The sequence below is a fragment of the Pan troglodytes genome, chromosome 5 (assembly GCF_028858775.2).
Source record: "Pan troglodytes isolate AG18354 chromosome 5, NHGRI_mPanTro3-v2.0_pri, whole genome shotgun sequence".
Lineage (NCBI taxonomy): Eukaryota > Metazoa > Chordata > Mammalia > Primates > Hominidae > Pan > Pan troglodytes.
This window is the reverse complement of record NC_072403.2, coordinates 135,796,551-135,812,027: the sequence shown is the minus strand read 5'-3', so window position 1 is coordinate 135,812,027 and position 15,477 is coordinate 135,796,551. Positions and strand designations below refer to the sequence as shown.

The window sequence follows — 15,477 nt, the reverse complement described above, 5'->3', positions numbered from 1 at the left end:
AATAGAAGCCAGCTTATTTTTTAGAGTTATTTATTCCTTAAGATTTTCTAGGAACTATCATAATTCTTAGATCCTAGCATGGCCATTTTAAGCCTCAACAGAATACCAAGTACTAAAGAAACCCTGAGTCTAGTGAGGAAGAAAGAACATGCACATAAAAGAATAAGTAATGGCACACTACAGAATAGTGTGCATAAAATAAATGGCTAGAACCTAAGTCCTATAAAAACTGAGGAAAAGGAGGATTCACTGTGGGCTGGAGTAGTGGGGGAAGGTTTTAGAGAGGACTTAGGCTTTGATATGTGTTTAAGAGAAATGATAGCATAATTCCCATAAGTAGTAAGGAGAGAATGAGCACTGAGATTGAGGATAATGGCATGAGCATCACAGGGTGGACCAAAACACAAAATATAACCAGAGACATCAAATAATTCTATGGAGTCATAGGCAAGGGCTCAAAGTAGAGAGTAATGTGATAAAATTAAGCAAGTAGTTAAGGAATTGATTATAAAGATCTTCTAATGCTAGCCTAAGAGATTACAGACTTTTATATCAGCTCATAAAATCACTTGTGAAGTTGTTGCAGTAGTTGTTGTTGATTTCAGATACATATGTCTAGACCCCTCCCTGGAGACTGTGATTAATAGAGGCTGAGGCTGGAGACTATTTTTTAAAGGATCCATGGAAACAGTGGTGGCTTCATGGGCATTCAGACTGTGCCATCTCCCAAAGCCCCATGTTTGGCTTAATACTCTCCTGTAGCTGTCATGAAATTCTTAATAAATTTATCAGTAATTTTGTCTGCTGCCATTCCTTCTTACTCCATTCACATGTAGAGTACAAAATGACCCTTGAGCACTGAATTCCAGGGAGCTCAAAATACGTGGGAGTTCAGCAAGACTCAAAGTGAGTACAAGGTAAGGGCTACGCCTATGACTGGGTAAATGGGGTTGCTGACAGCCCCCAAAAGGCCAAGCTTTCTGCTTGAACCAGAACTGCTTTGAGGGTAGAAAGGAAGCAATGGCATTCTAGGTGATAGAAATGACCAAAGAACCTTGTCATATCCTTTCTTGCTCACGCTACTTTTCTGTATTAGCCAACTGAAAATAACACAGAAGGAAAGAGAAAGACAAAGGAACCCGTAGTTTCTTTGCTTTTCAGTCTTCTTTATTCATCTGTAAGATAAGTTAAAGTGTTGGTAAATGAGACCAAAGCAAAAAGTTAAATCAGTTGAGATAGTTTTGTGCCACATTTCCACTGTTCTGACAAGAGAGAAATATATATGTACGTATAAGCTACAAACTATATACTGTGTAACATTAGTGTTTATGCAAATAAGTTAAATGGTCTTATTTGCATTTAGAATGGTCACTGCAAAATATAGAGATGAACAGTAAAATATATGTTAACAATTTAAAATTTAAATTTTTCTTAATGCAACATTAAATACAAATTTGAAATAAAACATCATGACAAGTTGAGTGAAAGGCCATGGAAAATCAGGAAAGTTTAAATATTCTAGTTCCTTTAATGATACTTTTTTCTGCTTTTGAACAAGGGGTCCCATATTTTCATTTTTCACTGGGCCCTGCAAATTATGCAGCTGGCCCTGACAGATAATTGCGATGATCAGGGCTAAGAATTGCTGATGTTGGTAACAGACAGACAGTAAAGTATTTTGAGGAGAAAGGTATGTCGTGGGGTTTAATTCATAGAGGCCTGATGGAAGTAAGTAAAATAAATGTAGGGAGATCCGTTGGAAATGTTCATAGCAGACTGGTGAGGAATGAAGACCTTCACCAGAGTGGTGCAAAGGGAAGACAGGAGAAAGAAAATAATCAGAGGAAAAGAAAATCTAATGAAAGCACTGGTGACTCAAAATGGAAGGAAAATGAAAGGGAGAAATTAAAAAAAAAAAAAAGTCCCCAAACGTTAAAACCTCAATGACTGGCTAATAATGCTATCAAGAAAGAAAGGCTGGGCGCGGTGGCTCACGCCTGTAATCCCAGCACTTTGGGAGGCCGAGGCAGGCAGATCACAAGGTCAGGAGATCGGGACCATCCTGGCTAACACGGTGAAACCCCGTCTCTACTAAAAAATAGAAAAAATTAGCCGGGCATGTGGGCGGGCACCTGTAGTCCCAGCTATTCGGGAGGCTGAGGCAGGAGAATGGCGTGAACCCGGGAGGCGGAGCTTGCAGTGAGCCAAGATTGCACCACTGCACTCCAGCCTGGGCAAAAGAACAAGACTCTGTCTCAAAAAAAAAGAAAGAAAGAAAGAAAGAAAAGGCCAAACTTCTCTACTCCACACATGTTGATTTGTAAATGGAAGAGAGTCGTTGAAGAGTAATTCTTCATTGACCTACTGGATGCTGCAGGAGAAGTGAATGGAAATCTGGCTGTCATTATGGACACTGAGGGTCTCACTGGAATTAAATAAAATCTCTGAAGGAAAGAGAAGAGAGAGAAGGCAAGTCACAAATGCCTATGCCTTAATCACTTACCACAGCTTAGGAAGCAGGGGGAAAAGAGCAGCCAGTACTTGTGATGGAGATGGAGCAGCCAAACTTATGCAGAGAGCTATGACAGCAACCCTCAGGGAGAGTAAGCTGGAAGATAACGCATTTAAGAAACGAGTAGAATACTGTTGTATGCCACAAAGCAGAGAGTGAAAAATGATAAAAGTGTTTTGAATTTTTAAGTATATACTCTTGAGTGACCTTGGAGGAAGCAATTTCAGGAGAGTAGCTTTTCAGATACTGTCAAACTAGAGAGTTTCAAGATTGAGTGGGTGATGATAAAATGAAGGCTGCAAGGGTACTGCTCATTTTTAAGATGTGCATTGGTTGGGCAGAGTGAAGTAATATAGAAGAGAGGTGAGTAGGGTTAGTAGATCAAATGAAATTTATTCAAGATAAATGAAAAAACATTTAAAATGAGTATTTATGTTTTTATTGTTCTCTTACTTTTTAGATTATTTTCATAGACTACCTAAAATCCTTTGAATATTCAAAGTACAGATAAATGAATGGAAGAAACGATAAAATAAAAAAATGATGAAGCATGAAGAAATGTATAGTCTCTTACTTATCCAATATTACTCATCTGCTATGTGCATGGAACAATGAGAGAAAATAAGGATAAAAAATACATGTGCTGCCCTCAGTGAGTTTAGAGTAGGGGATATACTTACAGTTCCACTGTTAACTATCAAGCAGAATCCAGCAAATATCATAATAAAATGAAGAAATAAATAAGCCAAATCTTTATTTTTATTTCTTAACTTTCAAGAGTACCACATACATTTTTCAGTGGAGAGTAAGAAATGGAAGAATCTGGAAAGGTTACTCAGGGACAGTGTCAGAAAGGGTAAAAAAAGGGACCAAGAATTAAATACTGATACCGCTTCCTCAAAGACCAGCAGGAGAGAGAAAAGAACACAGGAAACTTTAGAGCTATGTAAATGAGAAGAAGAGACAATATTGAACTGTTTCAGATGAGGGAACTCAGGCCAGAAAGCTTTGATGGTCTCGGTGAGTTAAGAGGTAACCTCACCTACTGAGAAAGAAGGTAAGAACATCTATGAGAGCCTCTACAAAGAAAAGATCAATAGGACTTCTGACTGACTCCATGTATTTGCACTGCCTGAACACCTGCCCCCCCTTCATCGCAGGCAAAACACAGTTAGTTATTTTTAAGAGCTCATTTTCCTCCTGAAATCACCTGAGATTATGACTGTCCAGAATAATCATCCTTCTTTCTGAATTTCTATTATTCGTATAACTTGTTCCACATTCCCCATATTATTGTACACTCTTCTACTTAGTTCTGTAGTTGTTTTTCATTTAGTCCTACCTGTGCCTGACTAGAGACTCCTCAAGGACAAGGAGGGACATCTTACACTTACTCTGTATCTTTCTAAATGTCTGCAAAGTAGTCTTTCAACAAACATTTCCCTATTGACTGAAGAGGAGGAAGAAGTATTACAAAAACATGTCAGGGGAAGATTCCTCTCTCCTCTACTATTCTAGGGGATTTGTTATACTATTAAATTGTGTATCTAATATATAACTTGTACAAAACAAGGTACCATAGCAGTAATGTTTGTAGAATTCAAAATACATACTTCATATTTAAAGGTGATTTTTCATCTCACTAGTTGTCAGGAATTTCCAAAACATTTTCCTTTAAGTTATATTCTAGATTACAGGAGCAGAGTCAGGACTAGTAACTCCATATGCAGTATAATCAAGAAAGGCAAGATTATCATATGTTCTATCACCAGTGCTACTGTTAGTTCTATAGAGACAAAGCAAAGTTGGACAAAAGTAGATTAAATAATTATGTAATCTGAAAAATTCCAACTAAATCCTACTCTGGCTATATCTACACCATAAAATGTACAAACAACTCTAGCTGAAAATGGATTTTTTAAAAAGCCCAATAATTGAAGCTTTGCCCTTAATTATCAGTAAAACAATATCAATTTGCATTTTATTTAAAAGTATAAGCTGGCACTTGGGAATGATTTAAGTGCTGACTGTCATCATTACAGGACTTTCATTTTTATTTTGAAGAGTTGTACATTGGTTTTGTTGTACATTGTACAACACCAACATTGTACAAGACCAAGAGTTGTACATTGGTCTTGGTTTTAAATGTTTCATGGACTGAAATTATTGAGGCTGCTGATTTCTATTTATGGTAAATTCTCACTACAGGTTGAGTATCCATTCTCTGAAAATTTGAAATCCAAAATGCTCCAAAATCTGAATTTTTTGAGTGCCCACATGATGTTCAAAGGAAATGCTCATTGGAACATTTTGGATTTTGAATTTTTGGATTAGGGATGCTCAGCTGGGTAATATAATGCAAACATTCCCCTAAAAAAATCTGAAATCTGAAATACTTCTGGTCCCCAGCATTTCAGATAAGGGATACTCAAATGTAAAACCCCAAAGATTGAGAACTACAACATGATGTTTGCTCTACGTATTATGGTGAGTGATGCACCTTTTCACTATGCCAACTGGAAAATCTACAGTATATTCAAAGTAATAGTAATGTAAATACTTCATAATGGATTTATCATTTAGGCTGCCTATTATCGGTGTCTCAGAACATTGACTTGGTTTAAGCATGAACATGCAAAAAGTTAGATTTTCTTTTCTTTTAATTTGCCCTGAGCTACTGTGTAAGGCAGTCTCAAAAAAAGATATGAAACAGAGTCATTTCATCTCTTTCTGATTTCTGCATAGAATGCCGGATCTGGAATAAACTTTGGAAATCACAGACAAATCTTCTTTCTCCTCTGTGAGAAGAGGTAGGAAGAGAGACTCAGGGAGGTTGAGTATTTATCCCAGGACACCCATCCAAAAAGCCATGGCAACAATTTATAACTGACCTGTTCTAGATCCTTTTTCACTGAGCATATCAATCATGCAGTTACTAATTTATTAACATTATTTGCTGAAGTATAAAACACAAAATTCAATTATTTATCACAATATATACATGCAACTAATAAATCAATAAATGAAACACAGTCAGTACATCAGAACCTCATCTTCATTATCCTTCCTGGTTACTACCCTTTCCTTCATCTCCCAAGGAAACCACAATCCTAATTTCTAACATAGGATGGAACATAACCCAGGTAGGAACATATAGTGTGGAGTTTTTTAATGTTTCTGCTCTTTTTGGTGGAGGACATATTTATCCAAGTTATTTCATTAAGCTGTAGTTTGTTCATTTCTATAACTGTACAGAATTCTATTGCATTAATACACCACAATCTATCCATTATAATATTGACAGAAATTTGTGCTTCATTCCTCATTCTTCAGCTGCTATAAACAATGTTGCCATGGACGTTTTCATCCATGACTCTGGGCACACATGCTGATGCATTTATGTCTGATATATGACTAGAAATGAAATTACTGATTCATACAGTAGACTATGTTCTACTTTAGTAAACACTGCCAGATTGTTTTTACAAAGTGGTTAAACAATTCACTCTTCTACTAGAAATATTTAAGAGAATATTCTTAGATCTTTAAAGAAGCATGTATTGCATACCTACTATATTCCAGAAACCATGTTAACTTCTGAGGCTGAAAATAGGCTAAGAAATAGAATTTTCTCTGGAGGACTTTTTGTCCAAATAGAGGTGAGAAATAAATAACCAAATAAATGTAAAAGAAGCAATCCAGTGTCTACATCATTATCTATACAACATAAAGGATCTTCACACTTTATTTCATTTTTTAAAATTTTCAACTTTTATTTTAGATTCAGAGGATATATGTGCAGGCTTGCCACATGGGTATATTGTATGATGCTGAGGTTTAGGGTACAATTGATTCCATCACCCAGGCAGTGAGTATAATACCCAATAGATAGTTTTTCAGTCCTTGCACTCACCTCACGTTGCTTCTTCTAGTAGTTCCCCGTGTCTGCTGTTCTCATCTTTATGTCCATGAGTACTCAATGTTTAGCTCCCACTGGTAAGTGAGAACATGCAGTATTTGGTATTTTGTTTCTGCATTAGTAATGGCTTAGGATAATGGCCTTCAGCTGCATTTATGCTTCCACTACAGGACATTATTCTGTGCTTTTTTGTGGCTGCATAGTATGCCATGGTATATATGTACCACTAGTTTCCCCCGAAACTCATTATCTCTTTTTCCTTTTAGTTATGAAACCAATTAAGCTTGAACTGGGCTCATGGTTCTTTATTAATAATCAATGAGTACATTTCCCAGCCACCACTGTAGGTAGATCTGACCAGGACATCAAGTTCTGAACAATGGAATCTGGACAGAAGTTACATCTGCAAGTTACAGGTCATAGAACCTTAATATGAATAGTTGGACCCTCCTCTTTCTCCTCCCCTCTTACTAACTGAAAAGGGAATGTAGCACTGAAGACACATGTTTGCCATGTGAACAATGGCAATATATCCAAGAATAGAAGAACTACAAGACTGAAGAAGCATCTTGTAGAATACAATTGCTCTATCCCCCTGTATAGGACTGTTTGGGACTGTCACTAGAGAAATAAGCACCTTTCTTGTTTAAGCCACTTTCTCTTTTGGTCTGTTAAAACAACTTAAGTTATATCCTAACATATGGAAGCTAGAATTGGAGGCATCGGACATATTCCAGCAATCCAGGGACCAGCTTATAGTTTTAATTCCCCTACGATGGCAGTAGAGGTTATCTCTAATGCCAGAATATAAGATAAGCAGCATGTCTACAGAAAGATATTTGCTATTCTTGGAGAAGGTTTCATTGACTAACATGAGGCTTTTTGGTTATCACCATTCTGCCAAGATATGGAATTCCTAGGAACAAAACAGAATGTTTATATGAAAAATTAAGAAATATTAATTAGAAGCATGAGACTACAAAAAACTTAGTGGCTTAAAGAAAAAGATTCTACTTTACTTCCATAAAATCATACCAAGGTAAAGATTAAATACTGATGGGGACAGCTCCATCCCATTTAGTTACTAAGGGATTTAAATTGCTCCCACTGTCATCTTCTCCATGGCTACATGGTTGCCTTGGATTCCAGTCAGTAGGAAGCAAATGCGGGAAAATATACCTGATGTTTCAGCTTATAACCCCAGAGGTGTAACACAGCACTTTCTCTCATTTCATTATCAGCAAGTTAATTATATTGCCATATCTTAAGTGTAAAGAATCCCTAGCCTTGCCTTGTTCCTAGGAAGAAGAATAAAGTAGATTTTGGTAGACTTAGCAGCAGCTTCTTCCAAATTAAGATAAATGAGGAGTCCAAGAAAGGGGAAAAATTAATATCAAAAATTAATTTGGGTCAGGTTATGAAGGACTTTAAACACTAAGTGGCCATACAAACTGTTTAAGCAGTAAAGTTACAACTAATCTGGTTGCATGTCCAAAGGTTGACTAGAGATGAACCAGTGGTAAGGAGAGCTCTTAGCAGACTACTCATTTAGATAAGGAAAATATTAATACAGTCTGAAAAAGCCAATGACTATTAAAATAAAGAAGAGGGGGAGCAAAACTTATGCAATATCTCTAGAGAGAATGAAAAGAGTGTTGCGAGGCAGGTGGGGAGAAGAAAAGTAGCGCTGCAGCAGGAATCTGGAAAACACTGCAGCGGGCATCTGGGGAACACTGCAGCGGGCATCTGGGGAACACTGCAGCAGGAATCTGGGGAACACTGCAGCAGCAATCTGGGGAACAGTGCAGTGGGCATCTGGGGAACACTGCAGCGGGAATCTGGGGAACACTGCAGCGGGAATCTGGGGAACACTGCAGCGGGATTCTGGGGAACACTGCCACAGGAATCTGCAGAAGTGAAGACTTAGGTTTAAGACAGGGTGCTTAAAGGTAAATATGGATTATTCAAGTAGTAGTGTCCAGAAGACAACTGTAAATATTTTCCTGATATCCACAAAGACTTGGAGCTGGTGATTCATAGAGCTGTGGTTACAATCATTAGCATACCCGAGGAGAACAGAGCAAAAAGCAGAGATAATGAAGGATTATTCACTGTTTGTGACCCCCTCCTCCCAAATTCATATGTTGAAATCTCATCAACAATGTAATGATATTAGGATGTTGGCTTCTGAGAGATGAGTAGGCCATGAGGTTATAGCCCTTATGGATTGGATTAGTGCCTTTAGACAAGAGACCACAAAGAGCTAGCTAGTCCCTTCCACCATGTGAGGACACAGTGAGAAGGCACCATCTATGAACCAGAAAGTAAGCCCTCAACAGACACCGAATCTGTCAGCACCTTGATCCTGGACTTCTCATCCGCCAGAATTATATTAAATACATTTATCTTGTTTATATAAGCTATCTAGTTTACGGTACTTTGTTATAGCAACCTGAACAAATTAAGACAAATAAATAATATGTGAAATGCCAGGTCTTGGAAGAAGAGCAAAAAGAAAAATCAGGAGGAAAACTAAGGGATCAGTTGGAGACTTTCAAAGACAATGTAGAAATGTTATGAGCAGAATGAAGTTCACCAAAAAGTCCCCTGCACCCTCAATAATGTAGTCAGAGTAACGATTTCAGAACTATTTCACATGCAGACCTAACCAAAGCAACATACACTAGTTTGCGTTTCATCATAAAATGACTGTTTTTTTAAATTACAGAGGACAACTTGTAGTGTAATGTATAACAAAACAGGGAAGTGGTGTGGCTTATACATGAATGATTCACACAGCTATGAAACAAAAGCCAAACCCCCTTCACAAATCAGTCAGGTCTATTCATAAGCAGGTTTTAACAGATACCCAGGAGGCAAGTGCAAATTGAAAACAGTTCTAGTCAAATCCACTTTGTTTTATAGCCCTTGGACATTTCAAAAATACTGCTAGTGTTTCCAGATCCAGTGCCTTTTTATTTGGAGCTTAATCCTGAGGTCCTTTCCTTGAATAGAAATTATTTATACACATTGTTTTATATTCAAACTTAGCATTGGGTATAAAAAACACAAGCTATTTTACTTCTTTTTACTGCAGGTCAAATTTTTCACTCATTTAACAAATATACACTATACTTATGAAGAAAATTTGTACTTCATATAAGCACATTCATTGTAGTACCTATAACAGAAACCATGGCCACTTGGACAAGTAATTCAAGCATCAAAAAAAATTCCATTCTGGATGGAAAGTAGCTGAAATATTGTATTCTGGTACATAAACACGTTTTTGGTTTTAGTTATATTTTTTCAATTATAAAATACACAAAATAATATAATCATGATATTTTATTCAAACATGTAACCAAACATAAGCATGTGTGTGCATATATTTTATATGTATATATAATATTACAAATACATATAAGGATCTCACACATTATCTCCTAGTTTCATTCTTGACATCTGAAGGGAAAGCAAAACTATTTCCTCCATTTTGTGAATTTACACAGGAAACAATTCCTGTAAAATAATAATGATATCATGAAATTATATTATAGTCAAAATTTAGGGCTAGGAAGAATTTTTAGATATCATTGAGTCCAATCCACTCGTTACATAGAGGAAGAAATGAAGTCACAGAAAGCTGAACTGAACGATCCAGGTCTTTGTAGTCCCATCCCTGTTCTCTTTCTACTGTAACTCTAAACTTCTATTATAGCAAAAAATAAGTCCATGGGCCATAAATTCTGCAGAAGAATACAAATTCCACAGAATAGCTTATAAACATATAATTCTGTATAGATTATAAAGCTATGATCTCTACGATAAAATTCATGAGGTGTGATAATAGAAAGATTCTTTCTTTGTTACAGATGAGGAAACTGAGGTTTAGAATAGCTAAATGATTTAAAGTCACACAAATCGTGAATTCCAAATTGTTTCTAACATTCTATACATATATATGTGAGATTTGAAATTAAAATGGCTGCTTATACCAGCGAACTGTGGAATTGAAATCAGGGCAGAGACCAAAGACTCACCGGCATTACTGCCACCCAGATGGAATTTTACTAGGTGAGTTGTGCTTACTTTCAGACTGTCCTCAGAAGTGATATCACTTACCCAATAGGCTAAATAATTGCCAAATGCATTTCTTCAATTCAACTGAAAAGAATAGAAAATTCTTCGACAATAAAATTTTAAATTTCTAAAACTACAGTTAATATTAGGTATTTCTATATTTAAACCATTAAAATATGATTCATATTTTTAAAGATTCCTAATATTGAAATTCAACATGTTACCTGCTTTGCCAAAATTCTTTCAAATGATGGTCAGATTTATAAGGATATGTTTTTCCACCATGAATGGACATTACAAATCCCATGCCTCTGCTAAATGCAGCAAAGGCTTTCTTTAGAAACTCTAATGTAATCAATCCCCCACTCCTGCCAAAAAAAAAAAGCTTATAGTGAAAAGTTACAGATGTCAACTTTAATACAAACTAAACAAACCATCAAACCATTCATAGAATATTTTAATTGTCAGAATTATCTGCTTTAATTTCATTCACAAGCAAAATAAGTGAGTGAAGTCAATAAGTTGTTTCCTCAAAGTAATATGGTAGCAGACATTACCATGGCTATTTACATGTTTTAGGTGTTTGTGGGTTTTTTTTTCTTTTTTTTGGTAATCCCTTGAAAAACTCTATGAAGTAGTTACTATTACAGGCCCCAGTAACAGAAGAAGAAAATGAAATGCAAGGAAGTTAAACAACTTGCCTGAGCTTACTCCACAGCAGTCTGACTCTAGAGCCCACAAATTTAACTACAAAGCTATAACTCCTCTCAAGTTATATACTAGCTACAAAAATAATTATATGTATTTCATCTGAAATTCACAGTAACCTGCGTGAGTTCTAATGACAGCACAGTAAATTTCCCCATGTTAAAAATTAAAAAGTAAATTATGCTTTATCTTTCAATAAAGTAAGAAGAGGCCAATTCATTAAAATATTAGCTTTCTAATTACCTCCTACCTCTTATATCCAATACATATACAAGGAAACAACTGAGAAATATAACTGAGCAAACAATGGAGACACCAAGATTCCTTTGTAAGTACAATCCATGCACATTGAGAAAATTGAGTCCCATCAACCCTCAGCCAGACACTATATTTTATAACTGTTGCACATAATTCTAAAATTTGGGTTGCCCTTCCCCCGCCCCAAAACTGACCAAAATCTATATACAGGGAAATGCTAGAACTAGGCAAGCAACAAAAAGAAGACTGAAAAAGTTATAAGAAACTTACAATATTCATCTAAAAGTTTACTGTCCATGTGATTTTCACATCAGGACAGATTTCTATAAAAATAAATAGGCACCAAGAAGTTATTACAACCCAACAGAATTTTCATATGTAAAACATTTCATTCCCCAATAGTTCACAGCGCATACAGATGAAACTTAATCCAGGTGAGGATTTATTTTCAATACAAGCTCTCCAATTCTCATTTCCATAGATATTTTCTTCTTAGAGGCTACATAGCATTAATTTAAAAATAAAATAATGCTCAATAGCTGAGAAGTTTAGAAACTTGCTTAACTATTTAAATAAGTTGCCTATCAATTAAAAACACTGGATTTTTTGAATAACGATTCTTCTGAGAAATGGAAGAACATTTGGCTGCTGGACAAGTGTTCTGATTTTTAGAAAAGGAAACATTTAGACATGTGTCTCTCTAATGAAGAATGTAGGGTCAGAAATCCTGAGCTAAATTAATGGGCACAGCATCGTAGTCATACACCTTGAAATAAACATGCTGAACAATTTATCAATCTCTAAAGTTCATCAACATTAGGCATTTTTTCTTTGGAGACAGAGTCTTGCTCTGTTGCCCAGGCTGGAGTGCAGTGGTGCAATCTCAGCTCACTGCAAGCTCCGCCTCCTTGGTTCATGCCGTTCTCCTGCCTCAGCCTCCTGAGTAGCGGCAAATTTTTAAAACACAAAATAATAGAATGGTGGTCACAAAGTGCTAACACCAGGTTTTGAGTTTCTCATAAGTGATGTACACTATATGTTCTCCTGAAGCCATATCATAATTAATGAAATAAGAAATGCTTTTCCTTTAATTAAATATCTCCAATGGTCATCTTCTTTCCATTTGACAGTTGAATGCAAGTAGAAGAGAGAGACCAGAACAGTGAAAAACACAGAATTACGCCCTCTGAGTAATGAACGCTAAAACAACTTCAGGACTACAGGGCTTCCAATATTTGAAGGAATTTCATATGGAAGAAGAAAGAGTTAGATACATTGAACATCTGGCACAATGCCTAATATGTTACAGGTACTCGTTAAATATTTACTCTGTGACTGAGGGAATGAACAAATTAATGCACAAATCATTTGCTGATTATCTCCAGAGCCAGAAAACTATTCCAGAATCACAGAATTAAGTTATAGTAAGGCAGAGTTTTGCTTTAACATATAGTTTATAAATTATAATTGTTCGACAACGGAAAAAGCCTGTCTCTAAAGGCAGAATTTCACTTCGATATCTCAGAAGGGACTGCCTTTCAGATGGGCAAACAAACTGGCTGACTTTTAAAAGTTCCTGTGTTGCTGTGATTTCCTCTTTAAGATTCACTATTGCGTTCTCTCATTTCTCCATTTAGGACAGTAATTTGTGAATTTTCCCTCTGCCTTGATATTCCACTCTTAATTCCATTGTCCACTGTGAGAAAATACTATTACAACAGAATAATTCATCAGGGCTTATTCATTTAATTTTGCCACTCCACCTCACAGTCATATCCCAATTCCTGGTGAACAGGAGTGGAAAAGAACCAAAGTGCTCTTAGATTACAAACAACATCCTTATGTGTGTGTGGGCATGTGTCTGTATGCACGTATTCTTGTCTGACATCTTTTGCAATGATACTAGCACATTTTTTGACTTATGAAGATAATTCTTTGAGTAATGATGCAGATATGCTTCATTTCTTGTTTTTGTCCATTACAATCATCTTGATAGATGCAGAGGGCCAATGAAGTCAAAATTTTTGGTCCTATCTGAATTTGTCACAATTGAACAGATGTAGCCAAAATGTGAATGTAGGTATTATACGGAGACTTGAAGAAGCTAAATTATTCTCCTAATCTTGGTTGTGATATAGTGGACAAAACAATGATGGTGTGGACTGGGTGGCTGGGGTGAAACTGAGAATTAAGAAACCTTAGTTTCAGACCTGACATTTATCATTCTATACTAGATTTCTCACATGGAAAATATGGAAGGGTGGGAGCTATTTATTCTCTCCGCATCCTAGGTTTTTGTGCTCTGAAAATGAAATAGTAATGAAAATATTTTGTTCATATTGCCATATACAAATAGCAAGTAGCACTAAATCTAAGTATGAGTTTAAAATCCAGGCATAAAGGAGTGTGCACCAAAAATCAGCCCAATTTAAAATCTGTCAGTGCTATAAAGTACCAATTAGAAACCAGGACTCCATTACCAGCATTCTAGAAATAAAGTGCTTATTTTGCCAGCGTTGTTACTGCCACTGATTTCATGTACTTCTTTTAAAACCACTTTGCAAGAACAAACTTACACTCCAGAAATGTATAAAATCTGCATCGCGTGGAACAGTACTTACGTAAATTTTATTTCATATTGATTTTGTCTTTCCATCATATTCATTGCAAAGTCAAGTCATGAAAAAAAATCAATAACTGAACACTAAGGAGGCAGTTTTCATACAAAGGGCTTTCTACTCTTTGGCATATCTATTTCTTTTACTTTATTTTCTACATTCTTTAATGCTGCAAGTTGAAAAATGCATAACTGAATAAATTAAAGTTAACATTATCCTGCCTTTTGAAAGAGCAAAAACATATTAAGTCCAGGCAGAATCTTTCTTTTTCTTTTTCCTCATGGTAGCCAGGCTCTTTATCAATATCATGGCTTAAGAACATATTATCCCATGGCTGCCATTGAAATGAATGGTACAGCATCCTGTTATGAAAGGGCATTTGATGATTTGGTAGGTGAGAGATGATTAAATCTTGAATTTCAAATGCTAGGGCATTATAAAACTACACACTTCAAATAACCATGGAATCCACTCAAACTATATCTCCTTTAAGGAGATAACACACCATGTAGGTTTCAATGTTCAAGGGTTTTCAGAGGCTTTGAAAACTGAACACCTGCAGTTATTCACACATGAACCTTGCCTTTGCAGTAGAACTATCCCAATGGCACTGTTTGTGAAAATATTATATTTATTAAACCACAGCTAATTACTTTTGGAATTTCACTTCAAAAGATACATTGCAGTTAATAGTAACTGTTCTATATTTAGAAAATAAAAATTTCTTTTCTGTCTTTCAATTAATGTTAAGAATAATATATGCAGTTTTTCTTTGTCTATATTAAATATATTTAATAAACATGTGGGAAAATGTGAAAAATAAACAGCTCTAAACTTTTCTCAAATCTTACGTACACAAACAAGAGAAACCATGCACTTGCTTTTCACATCCTGCCCTGTAGAAGAAAAATGTGCATATGTATATATATGTTTATGATATATGTTACTGATATAAAGAATGTACAGCACACAATTCACAAATAATTATAAAACATACAATATTGTTTATTACAAATTCTCTAAAGCCAATTCATTTGCACATAATTCTTTTGTTGGTTTTTGCCAAGTTCGTATTAAGTCAGGGTTCTCCAGAGAAACATAACCAACAGGACACACATAAATATCTCTGAGAGAGAGAGAGACAGAGAGACGGAGAGAGAGAAAGAAGAGTCAGTCAGCTGGCAGAATTTCAATTGCTCAATTTTACAATAAACTTTTAGATAGAATGCAAATGTATTTACTTAGAGTTTTTACCTAGAAGTAAACACGGTTTGTGATTTTAAGCTAAAATTCAAGGAAGCATTCTTGATACATACTTTTATATCTCATTATGTCTAATGAGATATATAGTGAATTATACTTATTCAAAAAACTACATT

At 35.7% G+C, this 15,477-nt stretch overlaps 1 protein-coding gene across 5 annotated transcripts in view; it reads right to left on the bottom strand.

Annotated features, from left to right (window-relative positions):
* NKAIN2 (sodium/potassium transporting ATPase interacting 2) overlaps window positions 1-15,477 on the bottom strand; it is a 1,022,574-nt gene that overhangs the window by 893,014 nt on the left and 114,083 nt on the right. The window lies entirely within an intron of this gene.